Source organism: Mytilus galloprovincialis, chromosome 1, assembly GCF_965363235.1.
Source record: "Mytilus galloprovincialis chromosome 1, xbMytGall1.hap1.1, whole genome shotgun sequence".
Lineage (NCBI taxonomy): Eukaryota > Metazoa > Mollusca > Bivalvia > Mytilida > Mytilidae > Mytilus > Mytilus galloprovincialis.
Window position 1 is genome coordinate 33,575,029 of NC_134838.1, and position 17,499 is coordinate 33,592,527.

A 17,499-nucleotide genomic window follows, 5' to 3' on the forward strand; every position below is an offset into this window, starting at 1 on the left:
TCTCAAAACATGTTTAAAGATGCCAGCTTTTTGTCTTATCCAAAGTCAGGAACCTCTAGCTTCCGTTAGTCTTATATAATTTTTCATTTTAGTTCATTTGTTAGTTTCGATGTAAAGTATGGCTATGGCGTCCATTTCACTGAACTAATATACTTTGGTGTTTAGTGACCAGCTGAACTCCGCCTCTGGTTGCAGAAATTTCTCGCTGCGTTGAAAACGCGGATGTTTTCTGCTTTTTCTTTGGATTGTTGTCTCTTTGACACATTTGTCTCTATTCTCTATTCTATAAAAATTAATTTATATTTATTTAATTCATCTGATTTTTTTCTATCAGCACTGACTAAGGAGACGTGAAAGTTCTTAAATTGATCCTTTTCAATTTTGTATATAATGTATAGGTTGTGGATAAGGCGACATGTTGTTGACCGATGTTTAAATCTTGGAAACGATCAGAAATATAAAACAAATAAGGTAGCAAACAAAAACTTAAGGAATAACATGTACCTGAAAAGAAGCGAATTTGGATTCGTCGACAGGGTAAGGGGCTCTACCTTCGTATGTATCTTCAATATCGAGGAAAAGATCAAGACATGAACAATGATAATATCACGAAGTACGTATTCATGTACCCTTTTTTAAATACAGATGAACACAAAAAATAGCTTTCAAGTAGCGGGAAGTTAACCTCGTTTATCGTACAAAATTTCAAGCTGGGTATCTATGATGGATTTCTTAATCCCTTCATTTACTAATTATTATTTCCGGGGAAAACAACAATTCAGATGAGCAAATATAACACTTGTAAGCTAATTTAAACAAAAAGTGTATATGGACAGGATCTGCTAACTCTTCCGAAACATCTGAAATCACCCCAAGGTTTTGTTGGTTTCATGTTTCTCAGTAAAATGAAAAGAATTCAATAAAATTAAATGGCATCTTGATGTAATTCTATTTGAACACCAGTATTTTGTTTACAAAATTACAAGCTAAAACATAGAGAGATAACTAAAATCTAGTGTAAATCTTATTGTTTACGGGTACCTAAGTATGTACTTCGTAATATGATTTTTATGAATAATTATCGTGCATAGTCATATGTTTAAATCAATGGTTCTGCATTGTTTAAAAACTTACAATCAATTAACCGTAAAACGATATAATGATAGCATTTAAAATATTGATCATACGTCTCTTTCGGTTTGAAGAATGTTTCTAGTATGAAGTGCATTTTAGATAAAATATTTACAATCTTGATACTGTTACTGTTGTTGGGTGAGTACACATTAAGATATTCTAAAAAAAAAAGTCAAATTTGGATTTTCCGGGTCAATGAAACTCGTATGAAAAAAGTTCAGTTTCCTGATTTATATATTTGTTTCGGATAATTATTCATTATAAGCATACGTACGATATTTAATACATTGGTGTCGGGCTGTTGTACATATTTTTATATTGTGTTCTGTCAGTCCCATTTTACATATGCGCAAAAGTATAAAAGTGGAATAAAAAACTGTAACTTCCCTATACAAAACATTACTAGGAGACGTATGATTGCCAATAATCCAACAATACACCTGACATATATACATAAATATAATTATCACAGTGAGATTTTACGGATAAATTAATTCAACGAAATAGCACGACACAGATTCGTAAATCTTAAAAAAAAAAAAAAAAAAGACTTTAATAGACTTGAAATTTAAATCTAAGGTCTGCAGAATAAATGTTATCTTGCACTTAGAATATGGGGAAATCTATTTGTAGTGGTAATTGTTTCTTATACATATACATGATTTTAAGAAAATATGTAGTACTTTTAGTGACTTATTGGTAACAAAAAACAAAAGATTTTCACATCAAATTTTTTCCATGTAAAATACAAACAAATCTCCCTGTAGCGACTAGGAACGGAAAGGGTAAGTGAAGAAGTCCTTGTCTTTCCTCTTTTTCTAATGCAATATATACGCTTAATAGAGGCAACAGTAGTATAACGCTGTTCGAAAGTAATAAATCAATGAAGAGAAAACAAATCCAGGTTACAAACTAAAACCAACTGACTTGTAACAGGACATTTAAGAATACATGGTGGGTTACACTTGGATTTGTGGCTAGCCAAACCCCTCTCTTTTAAGGCGATTTTAAATATAAAACTAAAATGACAACATTAAATGACAGTACTACAGTACAAATAAATGCAAGAACATTCAGGACAGAGAAATACACAAATAAACAATACAATAATACTCTTCGACATGCTAATAGTTATCATAGGTACCAAACTTATAATTTAATACGCCAGACAGGCTCATCAGTGACGCTCAGTTAAAACAAAAAGTCAGAAAGCCAAACAAGTATAAAGTTAAAGATCATTGATGACCCAAAATTCCAAAAAGTTGTGCCAAATATGGCGAGGTTATCTATGCCTGGGATAAGAAAATCAGTAGGATATAGAATAATTCATATTTTTCGAAACAGTAAATTTATAAAATAAAATGACCATATAATTGATAATCATGTCAACATCGAAGTCTAACCACAGAATAAATACGAACACGTAAAACAATATAGGGCAGCATGTATAAAAAAAACCAGCACAACAGAACCACGAACAATACTCCTCGATAAGTTCACATCATAGTTAGGGACGACATCAAACGTTCAATGTAAAAGGTGCTACTACAACTGTTAATTTTTTATCTTTGATTCTGATGTATGACCACTACTTTTACGTTATCTTTATGTATGGTGCATACGTCTTCTATATACTTCTTGCTAGCTTGTCTGGTTTCAAATTATATTCCTTATTCAAGATTTGTATTTCTGTCTGTGTCTTTTCAGTTCTGTTTTCGCAGCCTCTTGTAGGCTTTCGGTATTTTTTTTTATTTTCCGGCTATTTGTTATTTTAACCCATGAAAGGATGTGTCCTTCTTATGTCTTATTGTTGGTAATCTCTTGTATTTTGGTATTTTGTATAAGTCCTTAAATAGGTTGCCAGACATATTCAGAGTTTCTATTTCCTAGTATGAGGTTTTGAAAGCTTGTTTTGCGTCTCAATTAGGTAAACATTTCTATTTGCTTTTTGACATAAAATGTTTGATTTATTAACTTCTGTTTTCAGTAACTAAAGGAGGAACCGACGACGACGACTACGATGACTATTACGATGATTATGATACGTATGCTGTTTATTGTTGTGATAATTCTGCTTAAGTTACACTTTTAAAACCTTTATTATAATACGTATACTAGTATTAATAATTTTGACCCTTCCTCGCAAGTTACACTTTCAAAACCTTTATTATAATACGTATACCAGTATTAATAGTTTTGACCCTTCCTTGCAAGTTAGACTTTTAAAACACTCATTATAATACGTATACTTATTTAATCCGACCCTTCCTCGTAAGTTAACGTTAAAAAAAAAATCTTTTTAACATGTATGAATACAAGTACATTTTATTTTGATCCTGACTTATAGTTAAACTTTTAAAACACTCATCATAATATGTATAGTTATTATTGATACACTGTAAGAGTAAGACTTTTAAGACATTCATTGTGATACGTATATTTATACTTATTATTGTGACCCGTCCTCGTAAGTAAAACACGAGAACGCTCATTATTAGATCAAACGGCTATCTTATTGTCTTGAGATGTAAGACCGTAGGAAATAGAGAGTTAATAGTTATCAAAAGTACCGGGATTATAATTTAGTACGCCAGACGCACGTTTCGTCTACATAACACTCATCAGTGACACTGATATCAAAACAATTATAAAGCCCACCAGTACAAAGTTGAAGAGCATTGAGGATTTAAAATTCCCAAAAGTTGGGCCAAATACGGCTAAGGTAATCTATGTCTGGGATTAGAAAATCCTTAGTTTTTAGAAAAATTCAAATTTTGTAAACAGAAAATTTATAAAAATGACCACGTAATTGATATTCATGCTAACACTGAAGTGCTTACGAATGGGCTAGTGATACCCTCGGGGACGAAACGATCACCAGCAGTGGCATCGACCCAGTGATAAAACACAGGCAAATCCTATCGGACACTAATAAATTATTCAAAACAATATTTGTTTTCTAAAATAGACACGGATGGACGAATTCAAACTAAAACTAAGTTAAAAATATCATTTTTTTTAATTTCCAGTTGTCATCTTTCCATTTCTAAGGTGAAACAAATCTTCGCCCCCATCGTATAGCGTTTACGTGTATGTATAGATACTTTAGTAAATGCATATTCGTATTTTTTTACGCTTTCAATATGATGTGGTTTTTTCTTCTTCTTATGCAACATGTTTTAACGCAAATATTTTGGAAAGAACAAATGAAATCGATTCCATACAAGTTTTGTGGTCCCAAACATTTATTGGTATCGGATAAAATGTGTCTGTGTTTCAACTCTCTATTTATTATGGTCTCACATCTGATGACATACGTATAATCATCTGGGCGCGTATGCATAAAATTGAGCTACTTAGGGTAAGATTTCTTATGAATGGACGGGATTTCCTTCTATAAATTAGTACTACTATTGGATACCTTAACATAAGTAGTTTTATGCATATCAGCCCTGAAATAGCTGCTAACGTTATTAGTTCAAAATATACATGTATGACTGTAAACTATGTACTAAGATATTTGATTCAACGCAAGGATTAACAGATTTTTTTAGAGCATGATTAATGTATTTTAATGAAAAATTGAAATTTATTGACATTTTAGAAAAATTGGTGATTTTAGACATATTTATATAATCACTTGTGCTAAATTTGGTCTTTTACGTTTTCTTTTGACAGTGAAGTCGCTGCAATAGTTTCCGGAGTTCTTTTTGGTCTCGGTATATTGATACCACTCGCTATCTTCTGTTGGTGTCACAAGTTCGCAAAACGACCAGGACGCGTGGTTAATCCAACAGCAGTGCCTACTGTAACACAAACTCAGTGTAAGTTGAACATCACCATTGTAGAACTAAATAATAGAAATGACTATTGAAAAGGACACCTTTACCGAGTTTGTCCTTTCTTTAAAAACAAGTACTATTTAATAGAACGTTCCATTTGTCATTTTCCTAGGGGTTTTACTCTAAGAATGCATTTCACATACCAGAAACGTTGTTCATTTTGAAAATCTGATTCGATAGATTCTACATGTTACAAAACACAACAGATATTTGCTGACAAAGTCAGCTCTGGCCTATATCATTCTACAGGAATACGATATAAGCGGCACATATCTGTCAGTTAACCTGTTATGACTCATTGGCATTTTTTTTACAGCATCAATCATTTTGAAGCACACGACTTCATCCGGTTATTATTTGGTGTATGTCTTTAAATCAATGTTTTCCCTTTGTGTAATGTTATATGTAAACTTGGAGGTGGGGATGGGTATCTTTAATTATTTGTGTTTTGTTCTTCCTACATCTTTTACCTGACCACACCATCCCCCCTATTAGTGTTTTATTTTCCTTTTGATAGTTGATAAAATTGAGAATGGAAATGGGGAATATGTCAAAGAAACAACTATCCAAACAAAGAGCAGATAACATCCGAAGACCATCAATGGGTCTTTAATGCAGCGAGAAAATCTGGCTCCTAGAAGTTTGGTCTCAGCTGACCCCTAAAAAAAATTTGTATTAGGTCAGTGAATATGGACGTCATACTAAACTCAAAAACATATAAATGTGACTGTGAAATTTCCAAAACTGCCAGGTTAGCGAAATGTGGTCACAGAAGTTTAATTACATAGAACAGATTATGATTGAAACAGGATAAGGATTTTTTTTACTAATGAGCTTTTAAATTAATCCGTTAACATTTGTATGCATATTTTGAGGATAAGAAGAGAGTACCCAAATACCGCGGAACTAATAGATGTTCATTTACGCATCAGCGTTGTCTCTATGTGACGTCATAACCGAATAATTTTGTCGGTAAAAGACTCGCGAGGGTTAAAAGGGAATATCAAAAATGGCAAATACCACGGCATAAAGGGGAATGTGATGCATATATCCACCGAAAGTGGTGAAAAATGAGTAAATTCGTTTGAAACAAAAAGAGGATGAGAATATGCGAAAAATACAATGGTTACCAACCAATCAAAATCCGGCATTCTCATTTTTGGTGTAATTAGGTATTAAGCTTCCCGTTAAAGGTATAGATATCAAGATCCAGAAAAGGGCAGCGTTCATTGTTAGTATTAGCTTTATTTAAAGTCAGTTCTGACTGATAAATCTCTTTAATGTGCATACTGAAGTCATCATTTTTGAACGCGAATATATCATCCAAATATGTAAAAAAAATATTTAACCTTTGAATCAGATATTGTTTCGATGGGGTTTTTTTTTGTCATGAATTGTAACTGATTATAATACAGAAATAGGTCTACAATGAGTGGTGCACTGTTAGTTCCCATGCGAATTCCTATGACTTAACGATATACGAAATACAAAAGAACAAAAATGTTATCTAGTAAAAATGCATGGACTGTTATAGTATCAAAGCAAGTTCAATTGACATTGTTATTTTGTTTGTTGTTACAAAAAATGACCTAAAAGAGTTTGAACATATATATTCGCATTTTGACTTTTAAATACCTTTTGAAAGAGGTGTGTGATTTTTTTCCTGAATAAGATTAGGAGGCAAAGTGGTATATAGGGTAGAAAAATCAAAACATTGAACAGATTCGAAACCAGCAATACAAGCATGCAAGTTATCAAGTACTTGTAAGGAGTTTTGTGAAGCTTCGGAAGCCAGTACAAATTGGAACTTTCATTGTATTTCTTTCTGCTTCTGGAAAGGTAGATAAAAGTTTATGTTTGTTAAAGATGTCATCATCGGAAAATGGAGTTAGTTGGACTGCTGGTGAATTCGTGATTTTCTTATGCAGAACCTGAATGTAAGATTTAGGTCAACTATTTTTTTTATGATATTATTATAAGCCTTAACAGCCGGGAGTTCTTTTAGCTTCTATACTATTAAACGAGAAGAGCTCATTTTGTGTGTCGCTTCTCTTTCTTCCACAATAAATTAATCATCATGTCCATGTGTCCTAAAGGTACCACGTATTGTCGCATTTGTCATCCATTCTTATGATTATTCAGTTTGGGTTATTTTGGGTGAAATACGTAAAAAACTGCGTCCGGAAATTTTTCCGTCATTGGACGAAATTTCAAGTCAGACTAGACATCCGGTTTTCGTTTTTTCTGTACTTTGTACATACCAAGGATTATGAATAATGTGTATTTGCTATCTTCTATCATTTTCAAGTTTACTATCCACGAAGGTCACTGGGTTTATTAAATAGAGAGGGTCTATATAATATGTCAATGACCGCCGTGGATCGATTAGTAAATTGAAAGTTGATATAGTAAAAAGCAAATACACTTTATTTATAGTAATGTATGTTCATAATATACACATAAACGCATTATTTAAGTCCTGTCCCAAAGAACCTATAACTTTAATGATCTATCCTGAAATTCTCCAGTCATTATTTTTTTTTACAAAAATTCATCCTACAACACTTTACATACTTTCAACCACGTTCTGGATGCCCGCGATTTCGCGGGTGTATTCTAGCATTTATCACTCTTGCAAAAAGTATTTCAGTTTGGGTTATTTTGGGAGGAAAACAAAAATATAAGCGTCCATATATTTTACTGGGGTGACTTTTAATATATTAGTGGCCGATTTATATAGTACTTATACTATGTATATATGTTTATACAGAAAAAAAAGAGAGAATAAAAATCAGTATTTGGAAAAAATAGGGAGGGCAAAAAAAAAAAAAGATGTGCCCAGTCCCAAGTTCCTTCGACTTTTGATACCTCTCCTTGAATTCTCGAGTTATAATTTATTTTACAGTTTACATACGCTCTATTCCCCTGCGATTTCGCGGGTGTGTTCTAGTATGTTTGATACGAGAAATAGGTCTATTATGGTTGGAGTAAAATGTTTTTAAAATTTTGTATACGTATATTAATTATGTTCATTACTGAATTGCAAAAAGAATCTCAGGATTTCGTGTCAGCTTTTATCTCGTTTTATCCAGAACAGTAAGTACGGAGTGAGTCGTGGATGATGTTATGACACTTATTCTTATTAGTAATTAACAGGGGTCAATATTTAGGTCCTGTACCAGTCAGGAATATGACAGTTGTTATCCATTTATTTGATGTGTTTTATCATTTGATTTGGGACTTTCCGTTTTGAATTTTCCTCAGAGTTCAGTACTTTTGAGATTTTACTTTTTACTGAGAAATGATTTCAACTCTCGGTCACACACTATTTTCATTATGCATATTTTCTTTTCCAGTTGGTGGAACCTATGGTAATAACTTTTCACACAACATTCCCATCCAGTTTGGAACTCAGTTTACATATGGTCAACAGCAACAGTCTCAGCCTAATCCCTATCAGCAACAGTCTCAGCCCGATCAGTATGCACAACCGCCAGCATTTACTTACCAGCATTAGACGTTGGATCTTGCACTCACGTGATAGAGATGTAACACGATAATAAAAAAACAAGACAAGGTCACCTTCAAAATCATACACTACTGAAATAAATTATGTTTATTGACTTCAATGAAGCATATACTTCGTAAAATAGTATGATATAGTATGTCATCTGAGTATCAATTTCAAAGTTGAACATGCCATTGTCAAAGAACGGAACAAGTAAACAAAACCGTTCTTCGTCATCATTGAACAATCGAGTTTCATCAAACATTATGCTCTAGGCGTTAAACAACCAATCATCAATTAATCAAACTATACGTGCCAATAATATCAGCTATGCGCTTGTATATTCTAGATATTTCTTTCAATTCGAGCACGTACACAAACTTTTTTGTTAGTGTCAACTGCTAAAAAAAAGGTGTTTCTGTATCAGTCAGGATTCTACTTCGTCAAAATTATCTCCCCATTACGCCAGTTCATTTTCACAATCGTAGAAATAGAAGCCATTGTAGGGATAACGCGCTGCCAATTTTGCTCTCGGAAACCGATAAATTTATCCACTTTTCACAATTACGATCCTTATATGTCAGTTGTATTTTAAAAGACAAATGTATCAACTAGCTAATGCGCATCAGTAGTGGGGAAACTACCGGTTCTGGCGACTTTTGTCTAATGTTAACCCTATGGGGAAAAGGTAGCCTCCTGAGAGGTAGCCTCCCGATGTGAGGCTAATTTCTATGACGTCAATTTAAGTATTTTGAAATTAATTAATTAAATTAATTAAATTAATTACTTTAGATAAGGTCATTATTAAGTGTTACTAATTAATTGGCGTTATTGAATAAGTATATATATATATATTTTCTTTATATTTGATGAAAATTCCCAGTCTATAAATAGATACACAGGAAAACCCCACCTTAGTGTGTATTAACAGATCATTAATTATTGTATTATACATGTTATATGTCTCTGGTATTATTTATTCACCTACGGCTATTTATCTCTGATAACATGATTATTAAATCAATATTGAAAGCGTGTTGAAACTTGTCCAGTAGTGTACGTAGTGACCTTTAACATGTTGATACGTGTCAATAAATCCGCCATATTGAAAAATCGCGTTGATCTTTTGAAATCATTAAATCGTTATATTGTTGGCACTAATTAAAATAGTATAGCTTCATATTTATAGGATGATTTTTTTTTTTTTAATTTTTTTTTTTTGAGTATTTGAATTTTTAATATAATTGCTAAATCACTGAAAGCGTTCGTTAACTTGTCTGTGTCGTACTATATAATCAAGTTTAGACTTGTCAATAATCCGATTTAAATGTAATCGCCATGTTGAAAATATTATAAACATAGTTATGCAGTCTTTTGAAATAAGTAAATCATAATATTAATTGAATTATATAGTATTATTCTTACAAAGATGAGATTTATCAAGTAGTTAATTTTAATGTGTTCGATGATACATACTGTTATTTATTGTTTTAATATCCAACTATAATCCCTCCGTTAATCATATAATATATTGTATGAATTGAAAACTTATTTTATTATTTCCTCGATCATATTCACTTTTAAACTGAAATCCTTTTACTATAAAATGCCAAACTGATAAACAAGACATTTCAACAGTTACTGTTGACCCCAATAACCTGGTGTGATTAAGTACATAGGTGAATGACCATTAATGTAAACATGTCAAGTAATTCTTATCAAATAATGATTATTTCAACCTTTTTTTTTTTATTAGGCTGTACTTAATCTTTTAAGTAATATTAATTTTTGATAAACTTATTCATTAATAAATGCTTTTATTTCAAGTTATTTTGTATAACAATAGGATCAGAATGCAAAAACAAAGAAAACTACGTCTGATCGCTCCAACAGGTAAATTAGACTGAACTGATGATCGATCGAAAAAATTTGCCGGATTTGAAATTAACCAATCAGATTACGTAAATTACGGAATTTCCACAATTCATGAAAATTCTGCTATATAAACGCTTGAAATGCGGGACTCGTACAGTCTGATCGAAGACATTCTAAAGGTGAAATCAAGTTTACATTAACAGTATCTTAAGGATTTAAAGGTTTGGTATGGCTTATAATTTGTTTATTTTAAACAACTTTTAACGTTTAATAGTAAAGGATTATATGATACAAATTAAAGTTTTCTTGATAATTTTGTTTTTAAATTTCAAACTTATTTAACGAATAACAAATAAATGGAATAGACATATGCTTATCTTTAGAATGAACAAATAAAAGGGGGAGGCCGAATTTTAATTTTGAGTTCTCTAAAGTTTGAAGTAGTCTCCTGCACTGGTAAGGTGTACTGACTTAGGGCAGTGTCATTTAGCTAACAATGGAGAGGAAGTGTCATGTGGCATGCCCCGCTATAGTCGGGAAGACCTCTCCGACCAAAACCTTTGCAGTCTTGCTTAACTGCGAGAGCAGCTCTGTTTCCAGTGATGGAAATGTTGACGGGCGGTGACTACTTTGGCGAAAGCCTTAGTCAAACATTCTTGAATATCAATCAGATCGTTATTCATTTCAGTATCAAGACTGGGAACCCATACGGTCGGTAGACTGAGGAGTCGTTTTTCCGACCCGTGGGCGAGTACCAGTGGCGATAGGCTCCTTTGAAATGAATAATAACTGGTTGTCCATATCATATTATGATGAATAATAAAAAAAAAAGTATTGAGCACACTTTCACTTTTCAGAAAAAAGATGGAACCAGCGTCGAAAAAAGTCAAGATGGCAAAATCTCCAATCAAATGTGGTGTATGCGGAAAATCGTTTTCCCATAAAGAGAGTTTAATGCGCCATAAGAGATCGGTTCATACTGGAACGAAATGGCATTGCACCACCTGCGATGTGGTATTTTCAAGAAAAGACAACTACCAACGCCATAAGCGAAACCATGATAAACAACCAGTCCAAAGTGGTGCTGGTGTTACTATGACTAGTACAGAAACAAATGAAAACACGGATCCATGCAACTTTAAAGCGCTAAATGGAACAGTTGAAACACATACGATCGATGCAAAAGGATTGAATAAATTTGATCCAATGTCATTCCTAAAAAGCCAGTATGATGTTGTTAAAAATGTCATCAAGCGTAAAATTAAAGAAAGAGGTGGATTGAAGTGGTATCTATCCATGAAAGTTAAAATGAGCAGACGAAAAGAAGATGCCATAGAAACTGCAGAGCCGCATTTCCGGGGGAAATGCCAGACCAGTTTAAAATTGGAGGATATCGATACCGGATTAAAGGAATCTATCAAAAAGATGTATACATCTTTCATTGAATACCAGAGACAAGGGAGCAATTGGACGGTGGATAAAGTGGTAGATCTTACCATACATATGGCAAGGTACAGACCACTAAAAGGCTCAAGTTATATTCCTCTTCCAATTAAACTCAGATCTAAACATGCAATAGTCAATGTCAAAAACAAAGACAGCAAATGTTTCATGTGGTCGATTTTGGCAGCATTATACCCAGCAAAACGTGATGCAGAACGAGTTTGGAAATACAAGGAACACACTTCAAGCTTAAACTTTGATACCATCATGTTTCCTGTGAAATTAGCCGACATACCAAAGTTCGAAAAGCAGAATGAAATATCGATCAATGTGTTTGGGTTTAACAAAGGCGAAGTATTCCCTATACACATTTCAAAACATCGATTTGAACAACATGTTAATCTACTCATGATATCGGACAACAAGAAGTCACATTTTTGCTGGATTAAAAATCTTAATCGATTATTGGGCGATCAAAAGTCTTCTGAACATAAGCATTTTTACTGTCCATACTGCTTGCATGGATTTACAAAAGAAAGAATATTAAACAATCATCTACCAAACTGCCAGACCTATGGACCACAGAAAATCGAACTTCCTACTGAAGACAATAAGTGGTTACATTACAAAGATATTCGCAAACAGCTCAAGGTACCATATATTATATATGCAGATTTTGAATGTCTTCAAGAACCTATTGTTGATAGCAACAAATGTGACCAAAAGACGAAAAAGACTACAAAACACATACCATGTGGTTTTGCATACAAAGTGGTAGGTCTGACACCTGAAATGTCAAATGAACCAGTAGTATATCGGGGTGCAAATGCTGCCGATAAATTTGTGGAGTGTATGGTAAATGAACAGGAAGAAATAGAACAACGATTTAAACATTGCGAGCCCATGATCATGACAGGGAGTGATTGGCAATCGTTTAAGAAGGCAACTCTTTGTCACATATGTAAAAAAGAACTAGCAGACATTAGAGTTCGCGATCATTGTCACGTGACCGGAAAATTCCGAGGGGCAGCTCATAACGACTGTAATATCAATTATAAGTTTACAGGTCGAATTCCAGTGGTATTTCATAACCTTCGGGGATATGATAGTCACTTGATTATGCAAGCTATTGGAAAAGTTGAAGGAAAGCAGCTGAATTGTATCGCTAATAATATGGAAAAGTATATTTCTTTTTCATTAGGATGTATGGATTTTATAGACTCGCTCCAGTTTATGTCTTCCTCATTACAAAAGCTCGTGGAAAACCTTGCAAAAGAAGGTTCGAGTAAATTTAGACACATGACCAGCCACTTTGGAGAAGAACGGATAAGCCTACTTCTGCGTAAACAAGTATACCCATACGAGTACTTTGATTCCGAGGCAAAGTTTTTAGAATCTCAACTTCCACCGATTGAATCTTTTTACAGTACATTATCGGGAGAAGGTATAACCACACTGGACTATGCACATGCACAACACGTATGGCAATTGTTTAACATACAGAATCTCGGACAGTACCACGATCTATACGTACTATCAGATGTTCTTGCATTAGCCGACGTCTTTGAAAATTTCCGGGAGATCTGTCTCAACTACTATGGACTGGATGCTGCACATTTTTATACATCACCCGGTTTAGCCTGGCAAGCTGCCTTGAAAATGACAGGTGTTAAGTTGGAATTACTCACTGACATAGACATGCATTTGTTTATAGAGAAAGGTTTAAGAGGTGGAATATCAATGATATCCCATCGCCATGCCAAAGCTAACAATAAACATGTACCAAGCTATGATCAAAATCAACCCATTAATCACGTGATGTACCTAGATGCCAACAACTTATACGGATGGGCCATGTCACAGGCACTCCCAGTTGAAGGTTTCAGATGGATCAACGATTCTGAAATTGAGAACCTAAACATATGTGACATTGCAGACGACAGTGAAAATGGTTATATATTAGAAGTTGACTTAGAATATCCAAGAGAGCTACACGACGACCACAATGAATATCCACTTGCTCCAGAAAAATTGAAGGTAACAAATGATATGTTATCACCCTATGCGAAAAAGCTATTGGACGATTTAAGCTTAAAAGGTACCTCGATAGAAAAATTGATACCAAATTTACATCCAAAGCAAAAATACGTGGTACATTACAGAAATTTAAAGCTCTACTTATCACTTGGAATGAAACTAACAAAGATCCATAGAGTCATGACATTTGAACAACGACCCTGGCTAAAGACATATATCGATTTCAACACAGAGAAGAGAAAGCTTGCAACAAATGAGTTCGAAAAGGACTTTTTCAAACTCATGAATAATGCAGTCTTTGGAAAGACGATGGAAAATTTAAGGAAGAGAACAGATATAAAACTTTTGAATGACCAATCAAAGGCCAGAAAATTAATCAGTAAACCAACATTTCATGCCTTCAAAATATTCAACGACGACTTGGTGGCTGTTCACATGCTGAAACAACGATTATACTTAAACAGACCCATCTACGTGGGATTCACTATTCTCGATTTGTCAAAGACACTTATGTATGATTTCCATTATAATTACATAAAGGATAAATATGGATCTAGAGCAACACTTTTGTTTACGGACACTGACTCGCTATGCTACAACATCAACACTGATGATATATATCAAGATATGATGGAGGATAAACACTTGTTTGATACGTCAGAGTATAACCCTGAACATCGTCTTTATAGCACTTTAAATAAAAAGGTGTTAGGAAAGATGAAAGACGAAACTCATGGTATTCCCATACAGGATTTTGTTGGTCTCAAGTCAAAGATGTACTCATTGATATATGAAGAGAATAAAAAACTATGCGAGAAGAAGACAGCGAAGGGTATAAAGAAGAGTGTGATCAAACATGACACAAGACACGAACATTATAAACAAAGTTTATTCAACAAAGAAATCCACATGTCTACCATGACACAGATCCGTTCATATGACCATACGTTATATAATATATCAATCAACAAACTGGGCTTATCCCCTTATGATGATAAAAGATACCTACTAGATGATGGGATACAAAGTTTGGCCTATGGACATTGGAGAATATAAAAAGGATGAAAATCAATGTTTTAGTCACTCTAAGTCTGTCATTCGAAGGAAGTAGACGTGTTTAAAGAACTCTCAAAGATGTCGAATACTTGTCCAGATTGTGGTTCAGAATTTTCGAGAAAAGACGTCATGTTGCGACACCAAAGAAACAAACATAGAATCAGTCAACCATATCCGCAGGTCAATGATGCATATCCACCGCCGCCTCCGCCGCCTCCGCCACCACCACCACCGCCACCACCACCACCGCCACCACCACCACCGCCGCCGCCACCACCACCGCCGCCGCCGCCGCCGCCGCCAAAGAATGTGATACTACATCATCCGTTCACTATGATGCTGGCTGGACCTACTGGTTCAGGTAAGACGTTTTGGATGAAAACATTATTGGAGCGAGCACGGACTATGATTACACCATCACCTGAGAGGATTGTCTGGTGTTATAAACGGTGGCAGCCACTATTTAGTGAACTGCAACAAACCATTAAAAACATTTTATTTGTTCAAGGTTTACCTGAAAATTTGAATGATGACTCATTCATTGACTCTAGATATCCAAGTTTAATCATCCTAGACGATTTAATGAGAGACGTCACCAATAGTAAGGATGTTTGTGAACTCTTTGTGGAGGGCAGCCATCACAGAAACCTAAGTGTAGCTTGTATACTGCAAAATGCGTTCTCGAAGGGAAAGGAGAGTAGAACCATGAGCATCAATAGCCAGTATATAGTCCTATTCAAAAACCCACGTGATCAAGTTGGGCCAGCCATATTTGCTAGACAGATGTATCCTAATAATCCGAAGAAATTCATGAATAAGTACAAAGAGGGGACACAACAACCATATGGGAGTCTATTCATTGATTTGAAACAGAATACACCGGAAGACGACAGACTAAAACTTAATATATTTGAAAACAAGAATATGATTGGTGGAGGTGTTTCTGAAGAGTATATCAGCAGAAAAGAACTAGAACCACCTCAGTTTGAAGAATCATTTCAAAGTGAACAGACGTATTTACCGGACGAGAAAGAAATCATGCCTTCATGTGATGATTGTGGTGTAGTCTTTGAAAGCGTTCCGGATTTAGCTAGACATATGAATAAGTGGTGCCCGGAAAATAATGATTTAAAAAGAAAAAGGGAATTTGAGGATGAAGATATACCCTCAAAGAAGTCTCGTGTAAACGAAATTGATATAGAAGATGGAGAAGATATGGCTTTTATAAAATTAGCTGAACTTGCCAGAGAGGCAAATGCAGATATATGGGAAGAAAAAGTTGATAAATACATGGATGGTGACATGAAAGAAGACCACGCCATGAGTAAGGCTAATCGCAAACTAAAAGACGAGGATATGGATCAGTTTTTGTCCAGATATAGTAGTTTAATTGAGTATTTAATACAGTTGCAAAATGGTAAACTGCATGGCAAAGTCATGAAAATGATTACAGGATTAGTTAACGATGGCATGGACTACGAGAAAGCCATTAAAATAGCCATCAGGAAATATAAACCTATGTTGGAAAGTTTTCTAGATGAAGCTATTGATAACGAAACAAATATTGATGGTTCTGAAAGTGAAAATAGCATTGATGACGATGAAGAGGAAGAGGAGGAGGAGGATGAAGACGATGAAAGCTCAACTATATAAATATGAGAACGTTGTACTCTGTATATTATTTTATAGTCATCATTCCATGTGTAAAGATGGCCTCTTGGGAAAAGTACTTGAGGAATATTTATTACAATCCAGCTAACCCAGCGAGTTTTGCAGGGCCTGATAAACTGTACAGATTTGTTCGAACAGATGGAAAATTCGTTCTCAGTAAATATAAAATAAGAAAATGGCTACAACGACAGGAACCATACAGTTTACAAAGACCATTAAAAAGGTCGTTTCAGCGGAACAGAGTCATCGTTATTGGAATAGACGACCAATGGGATGTCGATTTGATGGACATGTCTAAATTTTCGAAATTTAACAGTGGATATAATTTCATATTGGTGGTGATTGACATATTCTCTAAATATGTATGGCTAAGACCTCTAAAGAATAAGAAAGGCGAATCCGTGGCGAATGCTTTGAAACATGTTTTATCAGAAGGAAGATCACCAAACAGAATAAGAACGGATAAAGGACAAGAATTCAGATCAAGATTAGTAGAATCTCTCCTAAAACAGAAAAATATCCAACATTTATTTGCACAAAATACAGAAATCAAAGCTAATTACGTTGAAAGAGTTATTAAAACTATTAAATCAAAAATCATGAGATTTATCACCAGTAAGCAGTCATATGACTATGTGGATAACTTACAGAATTTTGCTAACAGCTACAATAAGACCTTCCATAGAACGATTGGCATGGCACCAGATAAAGTCAACATATCTAAAGAGACCAACCTGTGGTGGAAAATGTATTGGCCGAAAAGATTACAACCTAAGACAGAGAAAGCACGAAAACCTTTCCGTTTCAAAATCGGTGATAAAGTTCGGATTACATACATAAGAAATCCTTTTACCAGGGAATACGATGAGAAATGGAGCGGAGAGATATTTAAAATATCTCAAAGAATATTACGTGGTGGGCTTCCAGTTTATC

At 34.2% G+C, this 17,499-nt stretch overlaps 1 protein-coding gene and 1 long non-coding RNA gene across 2 annotated transcripts in view; both read left to right on the forward strand.

Annotated features, from left to right (window-relative positions):
* LOC143072085 (uncharacterized) overlaps window positions 1–17,499 on the forward strand; it is a 130,174-nt gene that overhangs the window by 49,581 nt on the left and 63,094 nt on the right. The window lies entirely within an intron of this gene.
* LOC143072106 (uncharacterized) lies at window positions 1,175–8,828 on the forward strand. The gene is made up of 4 exons (XR_012977044.1): window positions 1,175–1,272; window positions 3,122–3,179; window positions 4,813–4,958; window positions 8,333–8,828. It is a non-coding gene; the product is annotated as an uncharacterized LOC143072106 (long non-coding RNA).